The 22,032-nt window shown below is 32.6% G+C and overlaps 2 pseudogenes; one reads left to right on the top strand and one right to left on the bottom strand.

Moving 5' to 3' along the window:
* Positions 1-52: 52 nt before the first annotated feature.
* Positions 53-6,190, bottom strand: LOC125850162 (G-type lectin S-receptor-like serine/threonine-protein kinase SD2-5; annotated as a pseudogene).
* A 7,107-nt stretch (positions 6,191-13,297) lies between these two features.
* Positions 13,298-15,386, top strand: LOC125850159 (disease resistance-like protein DSC1; annotated as a pseudogene).
* The last annotated feature ends 6,646 nt before the right edge of the window (positions 15,387-22,032 follow it).

The raw sequence follows: 22,032 nt of genomic DNA, 5'->3' as shown, positions 1-22,032 counted from the left end.
GACATAGACTTGGGAAAGGAAAAAAAAACTTACAGCCTCTTAAGCTAGTTGTTCACCTTGGACCGGATAAAATTGAAGGCAATATTAAGCTGATAGTGTCTTCCCTCTGTTGGTTGCAATCCTCAACCTCGGGTAGGCTTGTGAAATCGTAATCCAAGTTTGTTTCAACAGTCACCAAGCCTTCCAATGCCTTAACCACCAATGACATGGAAGGCCTCTTGGTGAAATCACCCTGTAGACACCACGCAGCAATGCTCATCATTTCTGTCACTGCTTCTTTGTGGATCTGCATATCCTCGTTGTTTTTGTCAACAATATCCATAAGCTGCTGTTGTTCCGATTTTCTTTCGAAAACACTTAGCAAATGGACATCCTCATCAGCTTGGGACCGATCCAAATTCTTTCTCCCACACAACAGCTCCAAGAGCACAATTCCAAATGCATACATGTCTACTTTCTCAGTGATAACTGACCTCAACCATTCAGGAGCCAAATACCCTGGTGTTCCTCTCATCCTAGTTACAACTTTGCTTTCATCTTTATCGATCAGTTTCGACAGCCCAAAATCAGATATCTTAGGATTGAAATTTTTATCTAGAAGGATATTTTGTGGTTTGATGTCCAAATGAATTATCTTCTGGCTGCATTCGTCATGAAGATAAGCTAATCCTTTGGCAATATCTGTTATAATCCTTTGCCTTGCATGCCATCTAAGCCCATTTTCTTCATTTTTATGATAAATCCACCTATCTAGTGATCCATTTACCATGTGTTCATAGATCAGAAGTCTTTGGGTCTTTTCGGCACAAAATCCAATGAGTTTTACCAGATTGACGTGGTGAATCCCATCGACTATGTTTACTTCTGTTAAGAATGATTCCATCACATGACCTAGACCATCCAGACGCTTTACAGCTATTTTTGTGCCATTAGTCAGTGTTCCTTCATATACTGAGCCAAATCCTCCTTCCCCGAGCTTTCTGCTGAAATCTTCAGTTATTGTTCTTAGCTCATTGTAAGAGAACCGAGTTAGCATTCCCGGAAAGATTGGTTCGAGATCCAGAAAACCCCCAGCCTTTGTGGAATCTTTTGTCCTCTTTTTAAAGATAACAAAGAAAGCTGTGATACTTAACATTATCCCAAAGAAAACTGCAAGACTAGATCCTATTATCAGTATGTGAGGTCTTGATCTTTTCCCTCCAGAAATGGTTGGAGACTGATTCTGAGTGTTTGAGGAATTCTGCACCTTAAGAAATACTCTGTTGTCCATTCCATTCTCAGTGTCGATGAGAGAAAAGACCTCATTCAGTAATAAACATCTCCCACTTCTTGCCCCATCTGAATCATATCCGAAGACAACAGCTTTGTAGGAACAGTTTCTTAGACAGGCCCTTTTGCAATCTTCCTACTTTTTTCCCTCAAACCATAATGTACTCGAAATTAGTTCATGATTGATCTCAAATGCAAGATATGTGGTATTCTTGAGCTCTACGAAACTATGATACTGCGAAGAGTTGCAGTAAATGGATGTCAACTGTGAACATCCAACTTCTGTTTTCCTCTCATCTAATGGCCTGAAGAAATTTCGGTCTGGCGGACAACTACATTGCCCATTACTTGTACAAATCCCATATCTTCCACACACCATTGGGTACCCACAGTTCCCTGGATATATATTCATCAAAAGATCATATATGACTTTCCAATCAAATGCGCTCTCGTCCCATTCATATACCCGTAAATGTCCATCAGGCCCAAGCTTCATGTATTGAGCTGGTGATGTAAGAGGGTATTGCAGAGGAGTAAGTGTTTGACCATCAAAACTGAAATAAGCTCTACTATCCAGATCAGAAGCATAGTAAAACTGAGGTGGATCAGAATCGATGTAAGTGGCCCAGCTTCCATTGATAATAGTTAAAGAAAACAAACTTTGACTCCGATTGGTTGCTGAAACGCTTGCTGTGAGCTTCCTGCCAGATTTCAAACTCTGTCCCGGGAGCAAAGAATCCGTAGGATGATTGAAAGACTGCCAAATTGTGCGATTGGCTTTATCAAAGAGCACGAGATTCCCCGTTTCTGTCATGTTTAAGCCAGAAACAGATTTTCCAAGTATGTACTCATTTTCATTACCATAAATATATTTTTGCAACAACTTCTACTTGACAAGAAGTTCAATGAATCTCTGTTGCACAAACTACAACTTGGTGTTCAAGCTGTGAAAAGTCTCAAACTGTTGGAGAAAAAAGATTTGATCAAAAACATGTTTGAAGTGTCTAAACTAGATTAAATAAGTACTTTTCCGTTTCAAATTTATTTGTTGTACTTATTTATATTCAGTTTAATATGAATGTACTTTTTTCTTGGTTGTTGGGGGTGCATCTTTAAGACCACAAAGTTAAAACACATTTTTATATATTATGCATATCCTTCAATTAAAACTCTTCTTTATTAGTTAAAATTTCATATCAAATTTAAGTTAGACAAATCTATATCTATCTTTTTTATCTTCTATACTAACTTAAAAGAATTTACTACATAACTTAAATGATGAATTATTATAATACCACCAACTTAAAACACCAAATATAGTATATCTTATATAAAAATATATTTTATTTTATTTATTTATTTATTTATATTATGTTATATTATGTTAAAAACATTCACATTCTCACATTGAAGGGTTGTGACATTTCCAAAGAGTTATAACTTTTTTGATGAGTTGTGACCTTTTTGAAGGGTTGCAACTTTTCTGAAGAGTTGTGACTTTTTTGAAGGGTTGTGACATTTCCAAACAATTATGACTTTTCCAATGAGTTGTGACCTTTTTGAAGTGTTGTGACTTTCCTAAAGGGTTGTGACACTTTTTTGATAACAATTAGAAATTTTTTATGCACTACCCTTTGTTGGCTATAAAAAGAGGGGTTTTCTCAAATTTTTAAACTATAATTTTTTGAAGTTTTTCATTGTTCTTCTTCTTCTTAGAACATACAAGCTATCTTCTATATTTACTTATTTATTTATGTTATATTATATTATATTAAAAGAATACACTATTTCACATTGAATGGTTACGACTTTTTCGAAGAGTTTTGACTTTTTCGATGAGTTGTGACATTTTCAAATGGTTGTGACTTTTATGATAGAAACAATATGCACATTCTCACACTACCCTTTGTTAACTATATATGAAGTGGTTTCTTCACATTTTTAAACTATGATTTTTTTATGTTTTCTATTCTTCTATTCTTAAAACTCACGTTTGATTTTCAGACATTGACAATCTCAAAGTTTAATGAAATTTGAACATTCCCTATCATGAATGATAATTAATATAATTAATACTCAAACTAAAAATATCCAATTTAGTATATCTTTTATATTTTACATCAATATTTATTTATATTATATTATATTAAAAGTAAGAATTCCAACAATACAATAATAACAAATTAATGCACTATGGGGGAGGGAGGAGAAAGTATATTTAAGGGGATGTGTAAATAAAATATTTTAAAAGTGACTAACTTTCAATAGTAGTCATAAGAAAGTTTACATCCACTATTCATAGGAACTTATACTTTATCATTCATTTTATAATTGTTTACATAATTTTTAAATTTAATAATATTCACATTATTATTAATGAAATGCATGGTTTGATATTCACGTGCAACGCACGTGCGTCAAAACTAGTATTATTATAAGTGGGAAGCTCCTAACATAAAAGTTGAATTACCATTCTGCCCTTATTTTATCCCTAAACTAAATTAAATATTAATATATAATTAATTAAAAATAAATAATAATTTTATTTAAATTCATGCATCTAGACACAATGGTTCAAATTCCTTGGGATATTAAATTTTGTATCATAGGTTTATCTTTACCAGTTTAGATGGCTTTTTTATTCAACTGTTTATAATTATTTGAATTTTTGTGGAACAATTATTATACTCTTATTTTGTCATATTTTCCTTATTCTTGTGTTTACTTCTCTTTTTCTATGTCATTTTAATTTTTAATTGATAAGCTATATTTCTTTTCAGGTTATTGTCGTATTAACCGTTTGGAAATATATCTACTAAAATTGAGAACAAAAAATATTAAAAGTTGAAGTATCAAATTATCCTTTATAGGTTGAATAGTCGTTTAAGTATTTAATTAAACACTAATCCTTTAATTATTGGTATTAAAAAGTAAATTTACCTATCTATTAATAATATTTCATTAAAATGAAACAATAGAAAACAGATACATTCTCACTCATTAGTTCATTCAATTCAATGTGGTGGAATTGCTTTCATATTCCACAATTATTCAACCTTTAGAATTTCTTTTTAGTATTTTAGATTTGTAAAATTTTTGCTAATAAATATAAACTTTAAACTAATAGTATTTAGGAAGTCCAAGTGACGGGCATATCTATGTGGTCAAGAAAATCATTTAACTTTTTCTTGCTCTTTTCGGATTTTCAATTATTTTAAAATTTATATGCTATGTACCATTCATAAGGAGTGAGGCACTTGGATCATTATCAAGGCTTTTGAATTTTGATTGGTTATGGGAGAAGGTATCATCAAGAACTCTACTCCTTTTGTATTTATTTTTACTATATATATGTATATATTGTTATAATTAAAGTCTTAAGAAGGATATGAATGTTGTATTTGTTCTTATCTGTTTAATTTTTTGTATTCTTTACCGATTTATACTTCTTTAATTTAATCTTCTATGAAATTATGAATGTTATAAGTCTATTTTTATTAGTGCTGAATTTTCTAATTTATGACTTTTATATTCGTTTTTAAATGTACTTTTATAATATTTTCTTTCTTTTATCCTTTCCATACTGATATGGTTTCTTTAAGTACCTACATATTTGTGTACTTATTGATATGAGAGCGTAATTAAGGATAAGTCATATATAGATATATTCATATTATTAGAGGCTATAATAGCTTAATTAGTTTTCCATAGTTCTTGCTTGATGGTCAAAGCACAATTCGATTATTATGAATTTTATTTAATGAATAAACTATAAATTGGTAAAACTAATATTTTTAATTTTAACATTTTCTATATGATAATTCAACTTTATAATAATTGTATGGGACAAATGTGCAACGCACGTTCCCAGGAACTAATATTATTATAAGTGGGAAGCTCCTAACTTAAAAGTTGAATTACCATTCTGCCCTTATTTTATCCCTAAACTAAATTAAATATTATATTTAAATTCATGCATCTAGACCCAATGGTTCAAATTCCTTGGGATATTTAATTTTTTATACCATCGTTTTTCTACTCATATCTAATTATTTAAATACTAAGTAATAATTATATTATATTATACTAAATACTAAAAATAAGAAGGTGTAAAGTCAAACTTTGAAAGACAAAAATATTTCATAGAAAATTGTTAGAAATTATTTCATAAAAAGTTGTTAGGAATTACTTTTTTTTTTTTTTTATAAAAACGCTTTATCTAATTCATTTAAGAACGGTTATGTTTAAATGGATTAAATTTGTTAATTAGATAAAGCGTTTTATAAAAAAATATTAGATAATTAAAGCATTTATCCTTTATTCTTTATTCTTTCTCTATAATTAGTGTGGTTAAATGGATTAAATTTGTTATCCTTTCTCTATAATTAGTGTAATTAAATGTATTGAATTATTAGTAAAAACAATCAACCTTTCCTCTCCCCATGTCCAAGATCACTAACTTCTGAAAATCAACTTAAACAACTCTTCACTTTTTCATCTTATCCTATAAATCTTTAGCTATATATATGTATCATGGAAAAGTATTTTTTCTTTACCAATTGCCTCCTGTTGATGTGAATCATTAGACAATTTTCAGGTACTATTTTTTGTTTTGATCCTAATTAGAATGATATTTTGTATCATAGTTTTATCTTTACCAGTTTAGATGGCTTTTTTATTCAATAGTTTATGTGGTCAAGAAAATCATTTAACTTTTTCTTGCTCTTTTTGGATTTTCAGATTTAATAAAAGATTATTTTGTTGCTAATAACAATAAAAAAGGAAAATAAATAAATAAATAAATAATAAAAGAAAAAAAGAAATAAAAGGGTAAATGTTGCTGGCTGTTGTGAACAACAGCAGTTCGCTCGCGCAGCCGAGCAAAAGAAATAGAAAGGGTTGGAATACTCACCTGCGCCATCGACAAGAGCATTCAGGTGAGAAGTGTATCTCCAAATCTAGTGATTTCACAATTAAAGGCTTAGGCGAGAGAACAAACATATTGCATTGACATTAACGAAGTAATATGATAGTGGGATGGCAGGAAATTGTTGTTGCTGTGTATATTATTAGATAGGATTCAATTTTTAATAGTTAAATATTGGTTAATAATGATTGGCAAGACCTTAGTCTAATGATTAGGTAATAATGGCCTAAATGATTTGGAAGGAATATTGGTGGTGAATTGATGATTTCATGTTGTAACTTCCAGCGAATGAATTGAGGATTCACAAACATTATTCGTCTTTGATATTTTGTTCTTTATCCGTATACTTATTATATTATAATTAAAGTTTTGCTATATTGAAATAAGTAATTAAATATAATGGTATAAAATTATATGAATACCATTAGGTTGATGATATATGGAGAAATTGGAACTTAATCCTAGACTTGAAATTTGGAGAAAATTGAAGAGTTGACATGTTATTGGCATCAAGATTAGGAATTTGATTATAGATTTGAGTGAATTTTTGGGTCTAGTCTAGACAGAAAGTAATGTGGGTGTTTTTAGTTTCAAAATCTTATTGTGATTATTAATGTGAATAGATTGCTTTGAATTGGAAGTTCAACAAAAAAGGGAAGGCTCAAGTACCGGAGTGAATTCTTGATTGATTGAGGCAAGTGGATTTCTAAACCCTTGTTAAGTGTATGGAATTCGTGTATTTCCTTGTAATGTGTTTGGGGGTAATGAGACTTGGTGATGGGTTGACTTGTCCACATTGATTAATTCTAATAATGAAAAAGGGGTAATAAAAGGCAATGTGATTAATTATTTATGTGTGATGTGTTGAGAATTGTTGGTGACGGGCATTGGTACGAGTACCAGTGTTATAAAGGGAAAATTTATTACTATAGAATGCGGATTGTAATCCGAGAATGTCAAAGCATATGGGCATTAGTTGATATATTGTTGACTTGATTTATTATGTGTGATTGTGTTCTTTATTGAACCCGTATACTGGTGATAACTGAGGTGATTACATATCATATTGATATTTAATTGGGTTGCATCATCCCTTTTATTGAAATCATATTCTATACATGCACTGACATGAGATTGAGTATAAGTTGGGCACGTAGAGATCGTCCATGCTGGGATGGTGAGATGTTAAGATTATAATTTGGGCACGTGGAGATCGTCTGTGCGAAATTTGTTTGATTTATAATAGTGTGTTGAGATCGTCCGCACAGACACGTGGAGATCGTCCGTATCGGTATATGGACCCGCGAGTCCCCCATGGGTCATGAACTCTCGATGTATTTCCGAGGAGTATCATGTATATACGGTTGAGAGAGTACTTGGTATTCTGAGGCATATCATTTCATGGTGTCATATTGCATTGCATCGCATGACATCCTTCATTCTTGATGATTATGTGATTTATTAGTGGTTGGAAAGTACTTGATGTTTGATTACCTCTATTTGATGAACTTGATCTTGTGTGTTGTTGATATTTGTGAGTGCCTTTTTGTGAATGTTGTGATCGATGAATATTGAGTTTGTTGTTGAGGATATGTAATTTGTTAACGTGATTGTTGTTGAGTTGGGTGTTATATAAACTGTGAACTGTTAGGTTGGGCTGGTTTATGCAGGTTGTAGTTGTGGAGGTTTGGTTAGGGTGTAAGGAGTACCCGTATTCTATCCCCTTAGCTTGTGTTTAGAGGTTTACTTGCTGAGTATCGTGTCGTTTGGTACTCACCCCTTGCTTTTACAAATTTTTTTGTAGGTTACGAGCCTGGATTTTGTGATACTTTCCATTCTCTTATTTTTCGAGGCTTCTTGGAGATTTGTGAGGTAGCTATTTGTAATCTCAATAGACCTTCTTACTCCTATTTATGATCTCGTTCTATTCTAGAAACAAGGTCATTTGAGACTTGTGTTTTTCTTTTGAATCAATTGTAATACTATATAGGCATGTACACGTGACAATCAGATTTTGGGTATTTTTGAGTTAATTATAAATTTTTTTGCATTTTATTATAATGGTGGAGTTTTAGGCTAACTTGTCTTGGTGGGATAAGACGAGTGCCCTCATGTCCATTTTTGGGTCGTGACTAAGTCATATATAGATATATTCATATTATTAGAGGCTATAGTATCTTAATTAGTTTTCCATATTTCTTTCTTGATGGTCAATGCACTATTCGATTATTATGAATTTTATTTAATGAATAAAATATAAATTGGTAAAACTAATATTTTTAATTTCAACATTTTCTATATGATAATTCAACTTTATAATAATTGTATGGGACAAACGTGCAATGCACGTTCCCAGGAACTAGTATTACTATAAGTGAGAACAAAAAAACTTAAAAGTTGAATTACGATTTTACCCCAATTATAAATTAAAATATTATAAAACATTTAATTATTTAATTTAAATGTTAAATTGTATCATTTTAATTAATATGTTAATGACTTTTGCACTTCCGTAGATTAATTCCTAATTAAAATATCTAATTTAATACATATTTATCATCTATAATTTACATGTATATAATAATAAATTAATAATAATAGTCCAAAAATCTCTTCATAAAATGTATAATTAATTAAATATTAATTATTAAACAATAAACTGACCGTAGCATACTAATTAATACTAATGATATTTTCATCATATGAAAAGACAATGTTGTCATTGTAATTACTACCGGTTTAAAACTAAAAGAAGAGGAAGGGTTGATATTAATTTATTCATTAATTCATTCATATGATAATATCATTCATTTTTTGTCTTTTCAAATTCCCTGGATTAATGGTGAAAAAATATTCTTTTTATAGAATTTATATAAAAATGCCTAAGCTCTTGACATTACTATTAATGTTATATTCATAGACGATTCTCACTTGACTTTAGCCTTTTTCATATTTTTTTGTAAGCTGTGCACTAAATTTTTTTGCATGAAGCAATCATTGCTCTTTTGATTTGGTTTGCTTGGTCAGCCAGCAACATTTGCAGCATATAGGTAAGGATCATACTTCATTTATCTAGAGATCGTATGAAAAATATTTATGTCACAATTTTTATTTATTGATTTGGATGAACATATTTCAAAACTTTTTATTGCTATTTTTTTTTTCTTGCTCGACGAAAATGTTAAAATTCAGTGGCTATGACCTTTTGAATTACTATAAGTTGCATCTACTAGCTTTAAGTTTTAATTTATTATACAGTCTACCTACTAACTATATTTAGATGCTCAATGTAACGTCCGACAATTTGAAATAACTATGAAGAAGCTTGAAATTGAAAATAGTCATTTTTGAAAAAAATTCAGAATCTGGAAATTTGGCTAAGTATGGAAAAAGATGACTTTTGGCCAACTTTGAACAGTTATAACTCCTATCTCAGGATGAGTTAGGTGTAGTTCCAGTTATTTTTGCGAAGCTCGTGGAACGATCTTTCCAACGCCGCCGAGTTTGCTCGATTCTGAGTTCGTATGAGTGAGTTGTGCCCGTTGGAAGTTGGGCAGTTGGCAGGGAAATCCGTCCGGAAATTTTAAGGGCATTTTGGTCTTTTCCCTAATCAATTCTTTTGGTTATATTTAAGTGTTGGACTAATTTTAAGATCAGTTTTTCCCATTTTAAAAGAGTGAGAGTGAGGGTTTTGAGTGAAGAGGAGAAGAAGAGGAGAAGAAGAGAAGAAAGAGGAGATCAAGCAAGTTTCCGTCAAAGATCGTCGTGGATATCGTCGGGGGTGATCCCTACTAGGTATGTGGGTTCATAGTGTTGGGTTGATCCTTTCCCCCACACACCAAACTCGTTTTATTTTCGAGAAAAGATTGATTATGTTGTTGAAGTTGTTGGGTTGTGTTGTTGATTGTGTTGTTGAAGTTCCTTGTTGATTTGGGACATGTTTCTGGTTGTGTTTTTGAGTTGAAATCTATTGTATGTTGAGGGGTTTATGATTCTAAGTGTTTGGTGTTGGAACCTTTGAAGTTTAGAAGGTTTAGAGTTGGAGAAACAAGAGAGGAAAGTCGAATTTCGGGGAAAAAGGGGTTGGGGCATCGCGCCAGCCAGCGCGCCCCAGCAGGGGCTCTGAAGTTTTCCCTATGGGGTGCCACGCCTAGCAGTGCGCCCCAGCAGTCCTTCTGAGCTTCAAGAGCTGGCGCCCCGCGCCTTGCAGAGCGCCAAGGAAACCAAGTTCCCCCATTCTTTTCACACTTTCTCATGCATGTTCCTTGGTATTGTACCTATGCTTTATAGTTGTTTTCAACACTCTAAGATACATTTAGATATCCCGAACTCATCCATAAACATGTGATCATATACCTTGAATCCATAGTCCAATTCAAGGCAAGTTAGGATCGAAGTCAATTGAAGTTAGAGCCAAGCTTAGAAGTTAAGTGAGTCAAAGCAAGTTTTCAAAGTTGTTCAAGAGCCTTTATTGAACGTTTTCATTTCGTTTTTAAGGTTCAAGTCTCAAGTTAAGTCAAGAGCATAAAGTCGAGTCCATTTCTCAAAAGTTATTAAGGAACTATGTATTTCCCAAAGAAGTTTCTAAATGTTTTTACATTTGAGTAAGAAAGGAACATCGATTCCAAGAGAGCCTTTGGGCTAGATTTTGAGTAATTATCTCAAGCTAAAGAAAGATGTGTTTAAAACACTTATGAGCTAAAGTATATTTTTGGGAGTAGTCTTGAGCACCGAGATGGGGACACAAGTTCATATTAACTCAACTCTCCATAAGAACCATGCGGCCAACATGGGATTTAACGGGTCATACTTTTTAGATGATCCCGTAAGTTAGGCTAGTGAATCAACTTAGTAAAGATAGCTTCCTATATCACGGCCAGGTATAGGATGGTCCTTGGGCAACGTGAGGTAAAATGTTGTACCACCACTAGGGCTCATAGTGGTGGTTGTCGGTTAAAGAATCTCCCACTAAAGTTACATTACTTTTATATAAGTAAAGTTGAGTTGTTATTGCTTTAATCATTAACGAACTAAGTTCTTTTCGATGTTTTAAAAGCTTTATATATCGCATGTGTCTTATTGCCTTATATATATTGAGTTCAGTTATTCTTGAGTCGTACAGGGCCAAGGTAAGTGTTCTCTTGTATTCCTTTCAAGCTTAAGTTGTGGTTTAGCTTTCCAGCTCGCATACTCGTACATTCCATATACTGATGTCAGTTGGTCTGCATCTTATTATGATGCAGACGTAGGTACCCAGGATCAGTATCCAGTAACCCGTTGATCCAGCTGAGCACTCCAGAGTCAGTGGTGAGCCTCCTTGCATTCCGGAGGACTCAATTATTTTGTGTTCTTAGTTTTGTTTTATTAGGGTGTTGCGGGGTCTGGCCCAACATCTATCTCAGTATTTTAGAGGCTTCATAGATAGTTAGTCAGTTAATGTTGAGTCTCTCATCTTTGTATATATGTAAATATTCTATTTTGAGATTCGAGTTGCCTTTGTGGCCAGATTTTTTTTAAGTTAAGTCGTTTTGTAACCTTGCATTTTGCATGGAGTTGTACTGTTGAGTTAGGTTTCCGCTGAGTTAAGAAAGTCAGGCCAAGGGTTCGCTTGGGGCCAGCAATGGTCTCCGGGTGCTGGTCCCACCCAGGGTGTAGGCTCGGGGCGTGACACTCAAATTTACAGGTTTGGACAATCATTTTCCATATATGCAATAATCAAGTCATTCAAATAGGTCCATTGTCAATCAATTTCAACTTGCACTTTAAATGGCTATACTAAATTCTACAAATATCTAAAACACCTTAAATCTCTTCAATCACCCCACATTTGTTGTATTATTTCAACCATATCAAATTATATATATGCTCTTAAATTTGGCAATTTAAGGTTGGGTGAGTTAAAGGCACAAGAAGTGTACTTTGAACTATAGAACAGAAGACGTTGGCAAAAGATGGCATGGAGATGGTTTATTTCCAATATTATATTACACTGCATAAGGCACAATTTTCACTACTTTCTATTTTTTTTGCAGGAATTAACTCAACAGTCCAGTAATGCTCTATAGATTTTAACCTTTGGTCAGTAATATCCCTATTTCAAGTGAGAAGATAGAACACTACATGCTTCTTCCTTGTAAGAATTCACTGCTTAGTGTATTATTAATCTTTTTTTTCAATAAAAATACACTAATTTATGTTAGTTTCTTCACTTACATTATCTATCATAATCTTCCTTTGAGAAGTCTATGGATTTTGAGATGCAACAACAAACTAAAAGATAAAAAACATAGATCCAAAAATGGTAGATGGACTGCATGGGGAAGAAGAAGTCGAGATGGTGATATCTAGGTGCACTTGAATTTGAGAAGGCTTGATTTGAATTATGAATTTATTTTTTATATGGTGTTTCATGTTCACACAAAATACATTGATGTTGACTTATTGTCATATTATATTTTATAATACAATATACATATTATTCAACTAATATTTTCTACCAAATTTCCAGTTTAAATGACTCATATAAGTAAATTAAATAAAGGGTACTTATACATGCACTTATGGGCTTAACTCAATTCCAAAAGGAAGAGGCAAAACCTTATATAAGGTTGCTCTTCCCCATTAAAACCTTGTCTTGCCCCGTCCCATTGTCATCCCTACCTGTACCAACAAGGAAAAGGAAGATATATATATATATTAATGTAAAATGAGGTCGAGTTAAAAGGCACATTTATGTATTATGTCTTATATAAATGACCCAAATATATCTTTTTGGTTTAACAGAAGTAGTGAAAAAAATAATTATAATTTAGCTAAATGTGTCTGATATACCCCTTAACTTTTTCACACGTGAATTTTTTATGACCTTTTTGATTAAAAAAATATTCAGAAAACCTAAAGAACAGACTAAAATAAAAAATAAAAAAAAAGACTATATGTTGGTTTGATTTGATTTTTAGATTTAATAAATCTACATAATTGGTTAGTTACTCCCTCCGTTCAACAATAGTTGTCCACTATACTATTTTTGGATGTCCAACAATACTTGTCCACTTTATGAAATCAATGAATAATTTTACACTTAGTTCCTAATAATCACTGCACCTGACTAATGAAGAAGAAGTTAATTTTGGTGGCAAGGCCTTCACGCAGATGACCAGTCTGAGGTTTCTCAAATTCCGGAATGCATATGTTTTCCAGGGACCTGAATTTCTTCCTGATGAGTTGAGGTGGCTTGATTGGCATGGATATCCTTCAAAAAGTCTGCCAAATAGCTTTAAGGGAGACCAACTTGTTAGTTTGAAATTGAAAAAAAGCCACATCATACAACTTTGGAAAACCTCAAAGGATATAGGAAAACTGAAGTACATGAACCTTAGCCATTCACAGAAGCTAATAAGGATGCCAGATTTTTCAGTTACGCCTAATCTTGAAAGGCAGGTTCTTGAAGAATGCACAAGTTTGGTAGAAATCAATTTTTCTATTGGAGATCTTGGAAACCTAGTCTCTATGAATCTGAAGAATTGCAGAAATTTGAAGACCCTACCAAAGAGAATTTGATTGGAAAAGCTTGAAATTCTCGTTCTTTCAGTGTGCTCAAAGTTAAGAACATTCCCAGAAATAGAAGAGAAAATGAATTGTTTAGCAGAATTGTATTTGGGTGCGACTGCTTTGAGTGAACTACCTGCATCAGTTGAGAACCTTTCAGGAGTTGGTGTTATAAATCTAAGTTACTGCAAGCATCTTGAGAGTCTACTTAGCAGTATTTTTAGGTTGAAATGTTTGAAAACACTCAATGTGTCTGGATGCTCAAAACTCAAAAATTTACCAGATGATTTGGGACTTTTAGTTGGTTTAGAGGAGCACCACTGCACTCACACAGCCATCCAAACAATTCCATCCTCTATGTCTCTTCTTAAAAACCTTAAGCACTTATCTCTCCGTGGATGTAATGCTTTAAGTTCACAAGTAAGTAGCTCAAGTCATGGCCAGAAGTCTATGGGTGTAAAATTTCAGAATTTGTCGGGTCTTTGTTCATTGATCATGTTGGATCTTAGTGACTGCAACATTTCAGATGGAGGCATTTTAATTAATCTTGGGTTCTTACCGTCTTTGGAGGGATTGACTGGACGGTCTCGATTAGCTCAAGTTGTCTCACTCAACTTAGAGCCCTTGCATTGGCTGGTTGTAGGATGCTTGAGAGTTTACCGGAACTTCCTCCAAGTATAAAAGGGATATATGCTGATGAATGCACATCTTTGATGAGTATTGATCAGCTAACCAAATATCCAATGTTGCATGAAGTTTCATTCACAAAATGTCATCAACTTGTAAAAAATAAACAACACGTGTCCATGGTTGATTCATTGTTGAAGCAGATGCACAAGGTAAGTACAACTCTACTATACCCACATGAAAATATAAATGAACTTCTTTTTATATAACTGGAGGGCCTTTTGTATTTGTACTCCAATTAGCTAAGGTCACATATGAATCTTGACAAATAACATTCTCTTCACGGTGCATGCAGGCACTATACATGAATGTCACATTTAGTATGTATGTCCCTGGTGTGGAGATTCCCGAGTGGTTTACATACAAGAACTGGGGGACTGAATCATCCTCAGTGGCCCTCCCCAAAAATTGGTTCATACCCACATTCAGGGGGTTTACTGTTTGTGTTGTTTTTGACATTATTACTCCTTTCATTTTATGGAAATTAACGTTGAATGGTCCCTTCACTCTTCATACTGACAAATGCCTTGAAACTTTGCAAGGACTTGTAATATGGTTAAGGTTCACAAGCCATGATGGTTTGCGGCACAAATTTAGGACATGTATCGGCCCAATAGGAAGTGAAAAACCTGTTGGTTTAGGTAATACTTTCCTTGTGAAGCTTGATCTGGGGCATTGTTGGATTGCTTGGTAAAATAGGAATTTCGTAATCCTCCTCTACTGCTTCCCAGAGATCACATGCCTCCATATGAGTTTGCATCTTGATAGCCCATACCTGGTAGTTCTCTCCATCAAACACTGGTGGAGAAATAGCATAAGAACCAGAAGAGTGTTCTGAATCCATGTGTTCTGATGGCTTTTCAGGGCAACATGTAGGGACTTTTTTATGGTTCACTCAGACTACACTCAGAAGTCCCTTAAGAAGAGGGCTCTGATACCAATTTGTTGGTGTTAACAGCTAAAGAAAAACATACGACAGAAGAAGAAAAAGAGATATTTTATTAAGTTGAAAGAACAAATATTTAAATAGAAGGAACTCCTAACAAACTGCAGTAAATAATGCAGTAACTGAAAAACAGAATCTTCCTATTAACTAGGCACTAAGTCTACCAACAACTCTACATGCCTAAAGACTAGTGTTGACACCCAATTTTGGACCTCCAAGATACGAATTAGTCACCGAGCTTCTTAAATTTCAAACGATTTGAAATAATTGACTTTTTAAAATTCAAAATATTTTTCAAGTTATTTTTATCACTTTTTATAATTTTTATATAATATATATGTTTTATATAAATTTATATATAATTAGTATAGTTTATGAATATTCGAAAAACGTCTCAAAAAGATTTTGTTAAATATTTGGTTAGTTAATTTAGTTATATAATAGTTTATACTTTAATTTATTTAGATTATAGTTAAGTTAATCATTTTATTTCATTAACATTAAGAAGCTCATTGATTAATTTATATTAATTCGTCTTATTTAGGGTTTAGCCGAATTTGTTAATTTAACTCAATTTAGCTATTTTTTAAACTCCAAAATCTAACCTATCTATGACCAATGTTTTCACTCCTTATTGGACCATTTAAAGGACCAAATCCTGGGCCTTTCTTGCCTCTTTTCAGCTGCCCAGCAGACCCAATTTAATAAGTAAAAATTATGCAAACCACATAGTGTAAAACAGAAATTACCTCCTATCCCTACTCTTTCACAAATTACAAAAATCCCATCTTTTTAATAAGTATCGGATACATCATTACGCCATGTGATACATTATATTTGATGTATGATTATCAGTTTGTTGCGTGAGGTAAGAGATTAGAAACTGAAAATTTAATTACATCCCCCCAAATATGCTACCGTTATTAAGTCCCTCAAAATATGGCTAAATTTATTTGTTTCAAACATTTAGCTTCAGTCTATATGAAACACTAAAATAATTAGAAAATACAAATTTTGAATTGTTTATCTATGTTCGTCCAAAAAAAGCTTCAGAAACGTGATGCATAATTTTTCAGTCACAAAATTTCATTAATGTAATTATTATTATACTTATCAGATACAAAAATATCATTATTATCACACGTATCAGATACATAATTTCTAAAGTCCTAACTGAACTAAATATCAAATTAAAAGCGAAAATAAACATTTTTAAACCTCAAAACTCTTCCAAAATCAAAACTATATTATTATAAGGGCAATAAATACTCCAAAACACTAATTAATATATCTTAAAAAACAAAAAGCATTGCATATGTCTGTGAACAGGAACATAGAAAACTAACTAGCCTACATTAACAAGTTCATTTTCTGCTACTGGGTTTAAGACACTCTTCAGGCTTGGAGGGTCATCATTGTCGCTAACATATCCAGCATTGGCCTTGTCGAGACCATACTTCCATAACAGCGTTGCATATTTTTTTGCGAAGATAATCACTTCGAAAGCTATCATATGATAGGTTGATTTCGTCACTCAAGAATTCAGCAAATGCAGCTACAAACATTTCGCAATCACTAGAAAAAAAAAAGATTAACATAATGATGTTAATACTTAATAGAAACAATAAGCTTACAGATGATACCTAAGAATGTAAAAGTGTACTTGATACGTAATTCTAACTACAGATTATAAATATGATGTTGATACTTAATAGAAACAATAAGCTTTCAGATGATACATAGGAAGGTAAAATTGCACTTGAAACATAATTATAACTACATATTATAAATATGATGTTGATACTTAATAGAAACAATACGCTTTCAGATGATACATAAGAATGTAAAATTGTACTTGATACATAATACTAACTACAGATTATGAATTAGTCAACTTGATACTTAATAGAAACAATAAGCTTTCAAATGTTACAAAAAAATGTAAAATTGTACTTGATACATAATACTAACTACAGATTATGAATTAGTCAACTTGATACTTAATAGAAACAATAAGCCAAATTATGAAACATTATGTTGTTCTGGAACATACATGTAATCCTCTAATTTGAACTTTAAACTTTCATACACTTTTGAGAACAAAAAAATGACCAATAATGCCTTTTCTGGTAAAATGAATAAATGACACACAAAACAACCATTTGATAAATTAATAATAACTATCAACAGTTCTATCTCATTATTTGAATTTTAACTTTTTGATACATTAGTCGTAATAAATAAACAAATATATCAAAAATTAGGGTTTTGTGTAACAAATGAAGAATTTAATCAATATACATAATAATTTTTAATCAACAATAATGTATCTACTATTACACAAAACTCATTACATGTTAATACAAAAAATTACAAAAAAAGAAAAAAAATTAAAATACATACCATTGGTAGTGCAGATCTGGATATGGCAGGGGCGACCTTTCTACCCCTTTTCTTGGGCGTTGTTGCATGTGCCTCCTTTTTAGTTTTTGACTATTTGGGTAATCCCCAAACTAAAAGACGGATGATCCATGAATTATTAGAAAATAAAAAAAAACGAAAATAAAAAGTTGAAGATGAAGAGACTACCTATTTCAAATTCTGAAATTGGTTGAATGGAGTGTGAAATAGTTTGAAATTCAAACTCGGAATATGAATTTGTTGAGAAGATAGAGGAGAATTTTTTGGAAGGGAAGTGTTCGTGAACAGTAAAGTGGGAGAAATTAGAGGAGAGTAAATTTAGGGGTGGTAACTAATGGTTTGAAACTTTTAATAATAATGTATCTACTATAGTTTAGTTTTTGGGAAAATAGGAATTTTTGAATTTTTTTTAAATAGTAGGGAGTTATTGTGAATACATTAACTAAGGTTGTGTATTCTAGTTATTTTTCCATTTAATATTCCCAGCCCAAACCCAATTCTTCCAACAATACAACAATACAAAAAACAACCAGCAGTGCTCTAATACATACCTAACCCGACCCTGCACTCTTCCCCAGAAGCGACCAAACGCAGAAAATTAAATCGCAACTCCAGCAAAGAACGCGAGCCGACCCAGCTCTCGCGTCCCTCTACCTCTCTCCTCTCGACGTGTCTTCTTCGTACGGGAATATTCTAGAAAAAAGATTCAGGTGTTTGCATCTCAATGCCTTCCTCGTCCTTGGTGGAGAATCAATGGTTCCAAATCGTTTTTCCGTTAAGAATAGTACAATTTTCAGCTGTGGGAACCTTATCTCTTGAGGAATTCGAATTTCAAATTTTGAATTCTATCCTAAAATCTACCTGTTTTCCCTCAAACCAGCCCCCATTCTCATCTATTTAAACCCTATCTTCTTCATTATTTTGGGTGTGGAAAAATTTGTTGGTAGAAAATAGTGAAAAAAAAATACAAAAAGAAACTGAAATTCATCAAGCATAGGCAAGAAAAATCAAAGCAAAAGTTAGAACGATAGTGTTTATATCACTGAGTTTCTGAATCTTCTGTTTGGAATTCGAGTTTCCGACGAGATCCCATTTGTAGTAAAGTCGCCACTCCCTGCTCGTTTTGTCTCGGTTTTGCTGCTCAAGAAAAGGTAATATTCTTGTTCTTGCTTTTCGTTCTTTCTTTCCTGATGATGTGTGTTCTCTTTTGCCATTTTTTTTAGTAGCAATTTCCTTCCAGATTTCAAGTGTTATAATTAGTGATTTGTTACACCTCTTCACGTTGTTTGTTGTATTCACTGCTTGAGTTTGGTGTATGGGTTATTTGGAGATCATGCTCGATAAAGGTGCATCGATTTTTGATTTCTTTGAGTTAACAATATTGTAATAGTCTAAAAAATTTAACTTCTCGGCATCTCATATTGATACATATATTTATCTATTGCTTGTACTAAAAAGATTTTCATAGAAATGTTTTGAATTTCTAAGGTACATGTTATTCAGCAACTTGAGGTGCACAGTATGCATTTTTTTTAATTTTCTTTTAGCTTTGGTATGAGATTTATTTTATTTTGTATTATTACTGTTGGGTTTGCATTAGTTTTCATTGTGGAAGTTTTTTTGGCAAATGATGTGTGAAGACACCTTGTTGAGTTCATCTTACTTGACTAAACTTTGTATTAATCTGTTTTGATAGCTTGGATTCTGTCATAATAGTTTGTTTTAGGAATGAGTTGGATATTTATGGATTTATGTTTGATCTCTTTACTTGAGTTATATTTTTTTGTGTGACAAATTCGCATTAGCAGATACTTAGTAAGCTTGATCACTGTTTTGGTGTGGTTTTGTTGGCACTTCAATTAAATTTTTATCGATTATGCCTAGAAACTTGGAGCCGAGTTGCAACAATAGTTGGTCATCTAAAATTATATCATGTCTAATCTGGAATTCGTGTCTCGTCTTCATGTTTACACCTTTTTATTGTGTTTATAAGTTGTTATGATCTTTCTTCATGTCCTAATTGTCATCATCTTGTCTTCTTTGCATGATTTCCCTCGGATCGAGTCCATGGTGGACATCTCCTCTTTGCATTTCCGAGTTGAGCCATAAAGGCTCCCTTTTCTTTCTCTTGAGTCAGCCAGGCCATTGGGGTAGATGTACAGGTTGGAGACATACGGCAAGTCTCGGAAAAAGCTCCAAATGGGTTGTATACCTGCTGTATACAGCAGTATACACTGGTATACGACTACTGTATACACTGATATACAAGGAAAAATGCAGAAATTCTAGAACCAAAATTGAATTACAGGTTTCAGAGGCCAAAAGGTGATCGTATACAACTGTATACAGCCAGTATACAAGAGGTATACATCTGATATACAGGAAAAACAACTGATATACAATGATATGTAGAAATGGTATATGACTGATACAGGGACGGAAGTGGCCCCAAAAGCCCAATGAATTGTTATTTGATATTGTGTTTGACTAACCTTTGTTTATCTTATGGTATAATTTAATTAAATTCCCATAGATAGCCATTTCATTTTTTTTATCATATTCAAATCAAAGTATTTATATTTTATACTTAGTTTTATTGTTTTTATTAGTCTTGTCAACACTTAATTTATTTCCCTTTAGGAAAACCCCCCTTAGTCCTATTTCCCTAAGATAATTATAAATAAATAAATAAAAATAAGTAAGTAAATAAAAAATGAATTTCCTTTATTTAATCAAAATTTAGAAAGTTTATTTGAAAAGTCATTTTAGTCAAATCGCCGGTCAATCGCAAGTTAGCGGACATTCCGAGGGCCTAACACCTTCTCGGAATGTACATTGAACTCGAACCCTTTTATTTTCAATTGATTTTATCTGTTTAAATCTTTTGAAAACCTTGAGTTTTTTCTTGATTTTTACTAAAAAATTAAGTGGCGACTCTGATCTTTTGGAAATTTGATTTCTCTTAAATCATAAGTTTGATCGATTTTTCGAAAGCTTTGTCATTCTTTTTTTATCTATCTTTTCGAGTAAAACAGCTAGGAAACTCACAACTGAAAGACTAAAACATAAAATATCTATCTTCTGAAAACAGAAAACACATCAGCAGCCATGTCATTATGCCAACTCAACATCAATTGACACCTCATGAGGCAGATTTCAACATAAACTCTAACATATGGCATATTGATCCAAGAATTGGAAAGTCCAGTAGTAGAATTCAAAAAACTGACATCATAGTTCCAGAAAGGTTGCGAGAAAGCAAACCGGGATGAAAAAAAGTGGAGACCAATGAAGAGAAGGATAGGAAGATACACTCTCTGCTCTACCATCATATCTTTGTTACAAAATCTAAAGTTCTTAGAAAATTATATTTTGGGATATGACCTTCTTGTTGTGAACAGTTGAATGAGAAAAATATACCAAGTCTCTATTTCCAATCTTTGCTGAGTGGTTAGGCATCACACTTATATTTGCTGCGTGATATCATTTTCCAAACATTTGGCAACTTCTAACACTATGTCCAGCAGCTGTATTTTGACTATATCAAATGACTTCACTTTATTTACTAAAATTTGAAAGTGAACCTTGTTATGCCTTTTACAATAAAGCATGAATATGATTATATATTTCAAGAACGTTGAGAAACCTTTCGAGTTCCAAATCCTCGGAATTCGATTAGCTTGGATGTCTCGAAAGGAAAAAGTAAAATTAAGGTCGGACCTGCCCTTAGGCCTAACTTGACCCCAAAAACTAGCTCATGAAGGAGGATTATGCAAGTTCATATAAGGAGGATTATCACAATAAAGCTCACTGGAACTACCAGTTGAAGTCCCTCATTCAAAAAGGAAATACAAAAAGGAAAGTTGATGGTATCATTAGCAAATTCCAACATCTTGTGTCTTTTTGTCAAATCCTTGCCCAGTCAACACGGGACCAGAGGGGCCTCACAGAAACTTTTTTCAATATGTTTTCAGTATCTTCTAAACTTTTGTTGACTTATACACTCTTTCAGCAGCTGACTTGTTCAGCACAGAAATGGAAGGAAAAAAAACTAATATATTCCTTTCTTGTACCCCGCGTGCATGAATTTAGAAACGAGTGGTATCAATTTAGTTGAGAAATCGAAACTTATGCAATTATGAGGATTTGTCAACTCTCTTGATAATTGAAATCCAATGAGAAAATCATTGTTATAGTCAAAGTTGGCTGCTGAAAATAGTGTTGGAAGTCAACA

This window comes from Solanum stenotomum, unplaced genomic scaffold (assembly GCF_019186545.1).
Source record: "Solanum stenotomum isolate F172 unplaced genomic scaffold, ASM1918654v1 scaffold14624, whole genome shotgun sequence".
NCBI lineage: Eukaryota > Viridiplantae > Streptophyta > Magnoliopsida > Solanales > Solanaceae > Solanum > Solanum stenotomum.
Note: the sequence above shows the minus strand (reverse complement) of the source record. Positions and strands in the feature narration are given on the sequence as shown.